The 9,011-nt window shown below is 42.3% G+C and overlaps 1 pseudogene; it reads right to left on the minus strand.

The window, feature by feature from the left end:
- Positions 1-361: 361 nt before the first annotated feature.
- Positions 362-6,191, minus strand: LOC122494307 (annotated as a pseudogene).
- Between the last annotated feature and the right edge of the window lie 2,820 nt (positions 6,192-9,011).

The raw sequence follows: 9,011 nt of genomic DNA on the forward strand, positions 1-9,011 counted from the left end.
AAGGCTTAGGGAAAAAATCCCTCTAACAGTCTCCATGTGGGAGCCCTATCAGCAACAGGCATGTCTTCTTCTTTCAGAAGGACTGGAGAGCCCTGGAGCTTTGTCTGCTTTCTTGCTTTTCCCATCAGGGAGTGGAGTGAACAGTGACTGTGCTGCACTGTGAGTTGAGCCCAGCTGTAGATCCAAAGTGTGAGAATGGGCATTGGTGTGATCTTCCTCTAAAGGGCTCTTTCCTTGAGCCTACTGCTCCTGTGTGAACTGTCTGCTTTGCAGGATGAAGTCACTGCATTTATACAGGCTATTGAGGCAAGCTGGCTCCCATCCACCCCACCCACATTCCAGAGAAAGCCTACCACCAAGCTTAGGGATCGGAGGGCTTCTCCTTTGGGATATCAGATGGTGATGGCTGTAACTGAGTGCAGAACAGAGTGGGAATCATCTGCCCATCCCTTGGTGCTGGCTGAGTGAGTCCCAGCTTCTTGGCTCCAAAGGGTGAAGAAAGATATAGCTACAAGTGCAGTAAGGGGAAGGGAATGGCCACATAGGAGACCAAAGTTGGTTTGCCATTTCCATCCAATGGGAATGTAATCCATGTAGAAAGATGTTTAACTTCATTTCTCCTCTGCCCAGAAAATGGGCTACCTCCCTCCTAATACCTCTGGCTCAGCCTCCACACAAACAGTTCTCAACCAGATCTCTTCCAATGCCTTAGGGCTTTGGATGTCCATGTAGTCCTGAAACCAAAATTCCAGGGACACTGTGTCTCAACCTATCTCACAGTCAAAAGGGCTGGACCAGATTCGACATTTGCAAGCAGAAGATATTACTCTGGAAAACTGAATTTATATGCACCTCAAGAAAAAACCTAGATTGATAATAAAGCAATGTGGTGAAAATGGATACATGCAAGGCCAGAGTTCTTCATTATGGGTGAGAATTGGATAGTGTTGAGAATGGACTGACTAGCAGAATGTATTAGCAAGGTGGCTGCGTCATGAATCAGAAGAATCTTGTGTGGGTTTTGGCTAAGGAGTACTCTACAGGCTGTCTCTTGGCTCCCTGTGAGCAAGAGGCCCACATTCTACCTTAAGAAAGTGAGGGAAACCTTTGGCTTTTGTCATGTTTCTGCCCCTAAGATCAGTAGATAGGAGCAGGGGTGATTCTGGGGTATATATCAATTACATATTCTTAATCCATTCATCAGTTGATGGACATATTTTCCATACCTTGACTATTGTCAATAGCATTGCTATGAATATTGGGGTACATGTGCCCCTATGAATCAGCACTCCTGTATCCTTTGGATAAATTCCTGGTAGTGCAATTGCTAGGGTGTAGGGTAGCTCTATTTTTAAATTTTGAGGAAATTCCACACTGTTTTCCAGAGTGGTTGCACCCACCAGTTTTCATTTTCACCAACAGTGCAAAAGGTTTCCCCTATCTCCACATCCTCACCAACATCTGCTGTTTCCTCAATTGTTAATTTTAGTCATTCTGACAGGTGTGAGGTTGATTTATATTTTCCTGATGATGAGTGATGTTGAACATCTGTTTTCCATCTGGATATCTTCTTTGGAAAAGTGTCTATTCATGTATTCTGCTCATTTCTTCACTGTATTATGAACTTCCCAGTTCATATGAACTTCCCAGTAGTTCATTTTTGCTTTTGTTTCCCTTGCCTCCAGAGACATGTTGAGTAAGAAGTTGCTGTGGCCTACGTCAAAGAGGTTGCTGCCTGTTTTCTTCTGTAGGATTTTGATCGTTTCCTGTCTCACTTTTAGGTCTTTCATTCATTTTAAATTTATTTTTGTGTGTGGTGTAAGAAAGTGGTCCAGTTTCATTTTTCTGCATGTTGTTGTCCAGTTCTTCCAACACCATTTGCTAAAGAGACTGTCTTTTTTCCATTGGATACTTTTTCCTGCTTTGTTGAAGATCAGTTGGCTATATAATTGTGGATCCATTTCTGGGTTCTCTATTCTATCCTATTGATCTATGTGTCTGTTTTTATGCCAATACCATGCTGTCTTGATGATTACAGCTTTGTAATACAGGTTAAAGTCTGGAACTGTGGTGCTTCCAGCTTTGGTTTTCTTTTTCAACATTACTTTAGGTATGTGGAGTCTTTTGTGGTTCCATACACATTTTAGGACTGTTTGTTCTAGTTCTGTGAAGAATGCTGGTGTTATTTTGCTAGGAATTACATTGAATGTGTAAATTGCTTTGGGTAGTATTAACATTTTAACAATATTTAACAAATATCCAATTTTTCCCATTTCTTTGTGTCATCTTCAGTTTCTTTCATAAGTTTTCTATGGTTTTAGTGTACATATCTTTTACCTCTCTGGTTAGGTTTATTCCTAGATATCTTATAGGTTTTGGTGCAATTGTAAATGGGATCAATTCCTTAATATCTCTTTCTGTAGCTTCATTATTGGTGTATAGAAATGCAACCGATTTCTGTACATTGATTTTATATCCTGAAACTTTGCTAATTCATGTGTCAGATCTAGAAGGCTTTTGATGGAGTCTTTTGGGTTTTCTACATAGAGTATCATGTCATCTGTGAAGAGTGAAAGTTTGACTTCTTCTTTGCCAATTTGGATGCCTTTTATTTTGTTTTGTTGTCTGATTGCTGAGACTAGGACTTCCAATACTATGTTGAATAACGTCATGAGAGTGGACAACCCTGTCGTGTTCCTAATACTAGGGGGAAAGCTCTCAGTATTTCCCCATTGAAGATGATATTATCTGTGGGCCTTTTATATATGGCTTTTATGATGTTAAGTTATGTTCTTCTATCCTGAATTTCTTGGGGGTTTTTATCAAGAAAAGATGCTGTATTTTGTCAAATGCTTTTTCTGCATCTATTGATGGGATCCTATGGTTCTTAAACTTTTATATAAACATTGTATATATATATATATATATATATATATATATATATATATACATATAATAAGAATTGACCAAAAACAAATCAGAAACTCTGAGTCTCATTCCAAAAGAAAAAAAAAGAAGAGGGAGGAAAGAAAAAGAAAAAAAAACCCAAAAAAACAAAAACCACAACAAAAAAGGAAACAGTTGTCTGTTGATGGCTGTGCTGGTCTGGAAGAGAGACTGGCTGTGTTAAGTCAGTCAGACCCACTCAAGTAAGAAGTTGCCAGGCAAGGAGGGGAGGAGTTTGATGTAAGCAGGTCCTGCCTCCACGGGGGCCTGCCTCTGTGCTGCTCTCTGAAGTCCCACCATGCTGGTGTTGGAAGGGAAAATGGCGACGCTCAAATCTCTCCTCCTTGGACCAGGCATCTCAACCCACACTGTTCAGGTAGCCCTCAGAGAATAGAGGATGGTCAACTTGTCCTGCTCCACAGTTCTCCTGCAGTTTCTAGGTGCTCAGCTGGGATTCAAAACAAGAAATCTTAAAGGACCCAGCTCCGTGTAGCTCCTCTCCCCTGTTCCAGAGTAGAGCCACTCCACTCTGCTGATAAAAGGCTTTTGGCTGATACCTGCAAGGCCTATTGTCCTTGGGGAGGCAATAAACCCTTTTCCCAAAGTACTCCAGGAAGGGGACTGTTGTCTCTCAGTGTGTCTCTGAGATCACTACACTGGGCTATACATACCGGGGCTGGCTCCCTCCTCCCCAGGAGTGTGTGCCCTGGCTTCCAGTTCTGTTCCAGAGGAAATCATGCACTTTGAAACCTTGGAGTTTCAGCTACTAAGGCTGTTTGAAAAAAAAGAAACTGGCACTCTCCGTACTTCTCATTCCCCTGTCTGTGGTCCAGAAAGGTTTTCCTCTTGTGCTAATCAATGCTGCATTTTCACAACCCTTCTCTCTTTCTCTCCCTGGTCTCTCCACAGAAAGGGTTCCCTCTCCTCTGTGCCTATGCTGTTTTATTTCCCCAAATTCACATACACACATCTCAATCTTGCCAAGCTGTCTCCCTCCAACTGTGGAGATCCTTCTGCCACTACACAGATTGATTTCCTGGGAGTTCCAAATGATATCCCCTCAATACAGCTGTGTTTGAGGGATGAGAAAATCCTGGTTCCCCTACTTCTGTGCCACCTTAACTCCATCCTCAATAAACATTTATTGAATGACTACTAATGCATTATATTTAGGTTGATATAAAGCAACTAGATTCTTAGGTGCATGGTGGTTAGGTACTGAAAGAGATGACTCTTGATGAACATATAATGGCTTATGGGAAAACAGAGGATCCAAAGAAACGAAACTCAAACCAAGGAGGCTCACAGATTCCTCTTCAGCTTCAGCAGCATTCTTGTTACAACACTTCTATTCTTTCCCCCTTTGGATGCTGACTTGTATTTCTGTTAGAACATTTGTAGGAAGCAACTGTTTTTTACCTATTTTCTCCTCATTGTGATAATAGCACCTTGCTTTTCTCTGAGGGCATTACCCATCCTCAGAGTTCAGTCCATGACTTTTGGATGGAGCCATGATCTTCTTTCCCCAGGCTCTTGGAGTGAGTCATGGACCAGTCCTGGGCAATGAAATATTCCATCTCCCTGAATGGCTATTAGATTAGGGATGGCTTCATAATTCAAGTTGATCCAGTTAGAACAAGCAAATTCTGAGATATTTGCTAGAAGCATAAGAGAAACTTTTTTTTTGTGATTGTAGTAAGACTAATGTAAACTTGACCTATAGGAATCTATCATGTAGAGACAGTCTATCTGAGAATAAAGCCAACATAGGAAAGGAGAGTAGAGAGATACAGACTGATTTCTGACAATAATGTTTAATCTCCTGGATCCATCTATCCTTAAACCCATCCCAAGCTATTCAGTTATATGAGCCAATAAATTCCCTTTTTTGATTGAGTTGAAAGAGGTTATGTCACTTATAACCAAAGAGTCCTGAGACAGTACTTAGTAATTTTGCCATCAGTTTCTTATGTTCATGGCACTTCCAACTTCCATAGAAGCCTGTTGGATTCATCTTTGCATCTCCAGTTGCACTCGTAGTGATCCAGGTAGGAGGTGCTTAATAAATAAATACTGAGATGCATGGATGATGGATGGATGCATGGATAAGGAGAAATGTCTTGGTTCAAATTGTTTATGCTTTATTTTATTTTTTAAATATGAAATTTATTGTCAAATTGGTTTCCATACAACACCCAGTGCTCATCCCAACAGGTAAAGCAGGGACTGTAGTTTATCAAATGAAATCTGTAATTGTATGTCCTGTGTCTATAAATTCAATATACTTGAAGGAAAATATTCTTTCAGTTAGTGAAATTTTTAAAAACCATTTTGAAAACGAGTTTCTGGATTATCTTCTGGGGCTAATACTATCAATGATAAAAATCCGTTACGAGTAGGAAGGCTGTGACAGGATAGTAGAGATTCTGGGATTCTGGCTGGTTTCTTAAGAAATGATATGAATGTATAAGAATGGTTAATTACAGCCAACAAGGGGGAGGTGGTTGTGACTTAAGCTGGTTTGTAGGGTGTGGTTTTGTTTTCTTGTAACTCCTAGAGGCTGTCTGGGGTATAGATGTCACAGATCAGATTGCTCAGTAATCTGATAGTTATCTATACATCCTATTAGTGTACTTTGAATTAAAGACCACTACTTCTTTAGTTTCCTCATATTGAGAGTGCTTGCTATAGTGGTCCCTAGATCTTCCTTCACAACTTTTTTGTGAATGTATGATTATGATAAAATGCCTTTTTATTTTTATTTTTATTATTTTGGGGGGAGCAAATAATTTTTAATTTTTTTTAAAGCAAATACACCAAAGAATCGTGCAATGCTGCCAGCACTGGATGCAATCCTGACCCACAAGTCTGCACACTTCTTTGTAGCTGGTCCTGTGATAGCAGAAGCTTTCATTTCACCTTTGTTGTTTACTATGATCCCTGTGATATCCTCAAATAGAGAAACATGCCTTCTTTTCTCCGGTATGAATCTCGTTGTCGAATTACCACTGCTGGATGTAACTTCTTTCTCAACTCTGGTTTGCCTTTGTTCACTGTGGCCATCACCATGTCCCCCACAGCAGCAGCAGGAAGTCTGTTCAGTCGCCTTGATCCCCCTTCACAGAGACGACACACAGATTTTTGTCTCCTGTGTTATCAGCATAGTTGATATTGCCTCCTGCCAGAAGACCCAGAGAAATTTGGAATTTCCCACTGGACCACACACTATGTCCTCGCTTTGACATCTTGAACACCAGAAAAGGACAGAAAAGGCAAAATGTTTTTTAACTAATTGCTTAAATGGAATTATTTTACATTGTTTTGCATATTAAAATGGATACCTCATTCAAAGGCTTAATTTATTCCTCAGCCTCCATTAAATCCCTTGTTTTAATGTTAAATTAATGTTAACTTAATTTTCAAATACCACCAAAAAGCCTGTGGTAGCTTTGTTAGTGATAAACTCATTCTAACGCTGTCAATTTTCTATTATTAAGTCTTTGTTCAAATGTTCTTGCCACCAGAAAAACATAAGCAAGACTTTCCTCTAGGCAGACTCATTTTGCTTCCATGCATTCTTCTGTGTTTCCTTGGCCTCAGGATGGCTGATGTTGTTGGGGCAGGTTTTAGGAAAGTCCAAAGTTGTGACAGAATGATGTTGGAACCATTGCCTCCTTGGCTGCAGGTGTGATGAGGTTGCATGAAACCAGGCTCCTTGAAAGTGACTAGCACTTTCCCTGTTCCTGAGAGGCATCTGCTTTCTTATGGCTCGCATTTCCTCAGACTTTGCAAGTCAGGTCTGTGACCACTGAATGGGAAGGAGGATTGCTAGTCCTCTTCCCAGAGGCTGACCTGTGACAGGAACTGTGACTGACCTGTTCGGGGCAGCCATCCAACTGCCTATAGGACCAGCACATGAAAAGCTGATGAGTGAAGTAAGTGGCTGTTTGGCAGCAGGAGACTACATACCCTGCAGAGCAAACGGTTGCAGTTAGCTCTGTGCATTCCCAGAGCGGTTGGGTCTTCCTGAGATGTCAATTTTGAACTCTTTTTTTTTTTTTTTTGAGGTGGGGGAGGTGGGGGGAGGAAGGGACAGAGAGATTGAGAGTCCCAATTAGGCTCCACACTGTCAGTGCAGAGACCAATGTGGGGCTCCATCTCAGGAACTGCGAGATCATGACCTGAGCTGAAATCAAGAGTCAGACGCTTAACAAACTGAGCCACCCAGGCATCCCTCCAATTTTGCACCTCTGTATGCAGGTACCTAAATCGAAAATATTAGCAACTAACCCAATATTTTATAAAACTCGGTGCAGCACTGTGTGACCTTTCCTTTGTCTCTCACACTTAGTGGCTGAGTTCTAGCCCTGTGGAGCCCTGCTCCTCTGTCCTTGGTCTGCTCCTTTAGAACCTCACCCCCTCTCTGGCCTGCTGTGTGAGTTTGGCAGTCATTTGGCTTCTGTGTCTAAGTTCATTCTCTAAGAACACTTCAGCCCTCCCAGTAATCGAGGGATAATTATAACCATCATGATGCCACCTCCAAGGACTGGGATGAAAATTAATGAAATGCTTCTCACATGCTCTCAAGCAACTTCAGAAGAAGTTGCTACTTTCTCACAGAATGTTATTCATCCCCTACCAGGTGGAAATTAGAGAACTAATAGGGCAATGTTTCTGGAAGCTTGGCAAGCCTACCATCTGCATCAGGATCCCCTGGGGGAGACAAGGGATTGAGTGGGGAGGGACTTCCTCCTTGAAATGCAGGTTCCCAGCTCTACTCCACTCCCACAAAATCAGATCCTGAGAGAATGGGGCTTGGGAACTTATGTTTTAACAAGCGCACTCTCACCCCCAGGTGGCATTAATGTCATTAAAGTTTGGGCAGGACTTCTGAGCCTTCAGAGGAAAGTGAAGGGGAATTGCTATGAAAAAAAGCTTTGGGTGAAAAGGGGGCATCTCACTCAGCTTCCTTGAGCCTGTGAAAATGGCTTAGTAAGACATTGGAATTATTTAAAATAGAACAAAAGGATAAGCCTGGAGATTTTAGGTGGTAAATATAGGTAGTGTGGACAGTTTATGGAGACCTAGAGAGCGGGGTTCAAATTCAGGAATGAGGCCAGAGAAAACTTACTTTTCATCTCTGAGCTTCAGTCTCCCCATATGGTTCAAGGATGAAAAGCTAGGGGTACAACTCTCCCATAGGAGTTTCTTGGGATCAGGGTACCCACATTTAAGCCAGGAAAATGGACTGTGGGTGTGGCTATTGCTACCTGGATCTGCATGGAATCAAATAGATAAGAAATAAATAGATCTTCCAGAGAGTTCTGCTACCAAAAGAATCACTGACCAGAACAAATAGAGGCCAAGGCTGTTTGCAACTTAACCCTTAAGCCTCCTCTGGCCAGGAAGCAGGCTGAGAAAACTAAACACTTCCCCCAAGTAGAGCATATTCTCTGTTGCCTTTTTTAGAGATGGACAAGAACAGCAGAACAGAAAGGACCTGAAACAAAGGGCTGCAGAAAGCAAGGCCCTAGGGGCCCTCTTGAGGAGCAGGATTGGTGTGCACCCAGTAGGGCAGCTGGAGTGTGCAATGGGTCCATCCCTGTTCCACAGCTGTATGTTGGGTAACAGAGGCTGCTCCTGCCCACAGAGACAGCCCCAGGAGATGGCCTCCCATTGATGCCTTGAGGGGGTGGGCCATCTCCCCTGGGTAAGGAGTGTGTGTTCCCCACACGAGAGGAAAGCAAACTTCACATCTGTTACTAGGGGAAAGGCTTAGATGAGAGGATTAGCTTGTTGTTCATGATTATTTGCTTCCCCTCCTGGGGTGGAGGAAATGGGAAGGGGAAAGTGGGGATTATTCTTCCCTTTCCAGGGATGTTAGGCTTTGGCCAGTGAACTGTGAGTGGATAACTTCTGTTATTTCAGAGCAGAAGCCATGTCTGTTCTCCCTTTGCCAGCACAATTGGCAAAGCTCCAGATAGGACATGCCACTATAACCAAGGCAGAGAAGGAGGGTTGCAGGATCCATGGCTGCCTCCAGTGATCAGGAGTGGGAGCAAGAC

Source organism: Prionailurus bengalensis, chromosome E2 (assembly GCF_016509475.1).
Source record: "Prionailurus bengalensis isolate Pbe53 chromosome E2, Fcat_Pben_1.1_paternal_pri, whole genome shotgun sequence".
Lineage (NCBI taxonomy): Eukaryota > Metazoa > Chordata > Mammalia > Carnivora > Felidae > Prionailurus > Prionailurus bengalensis.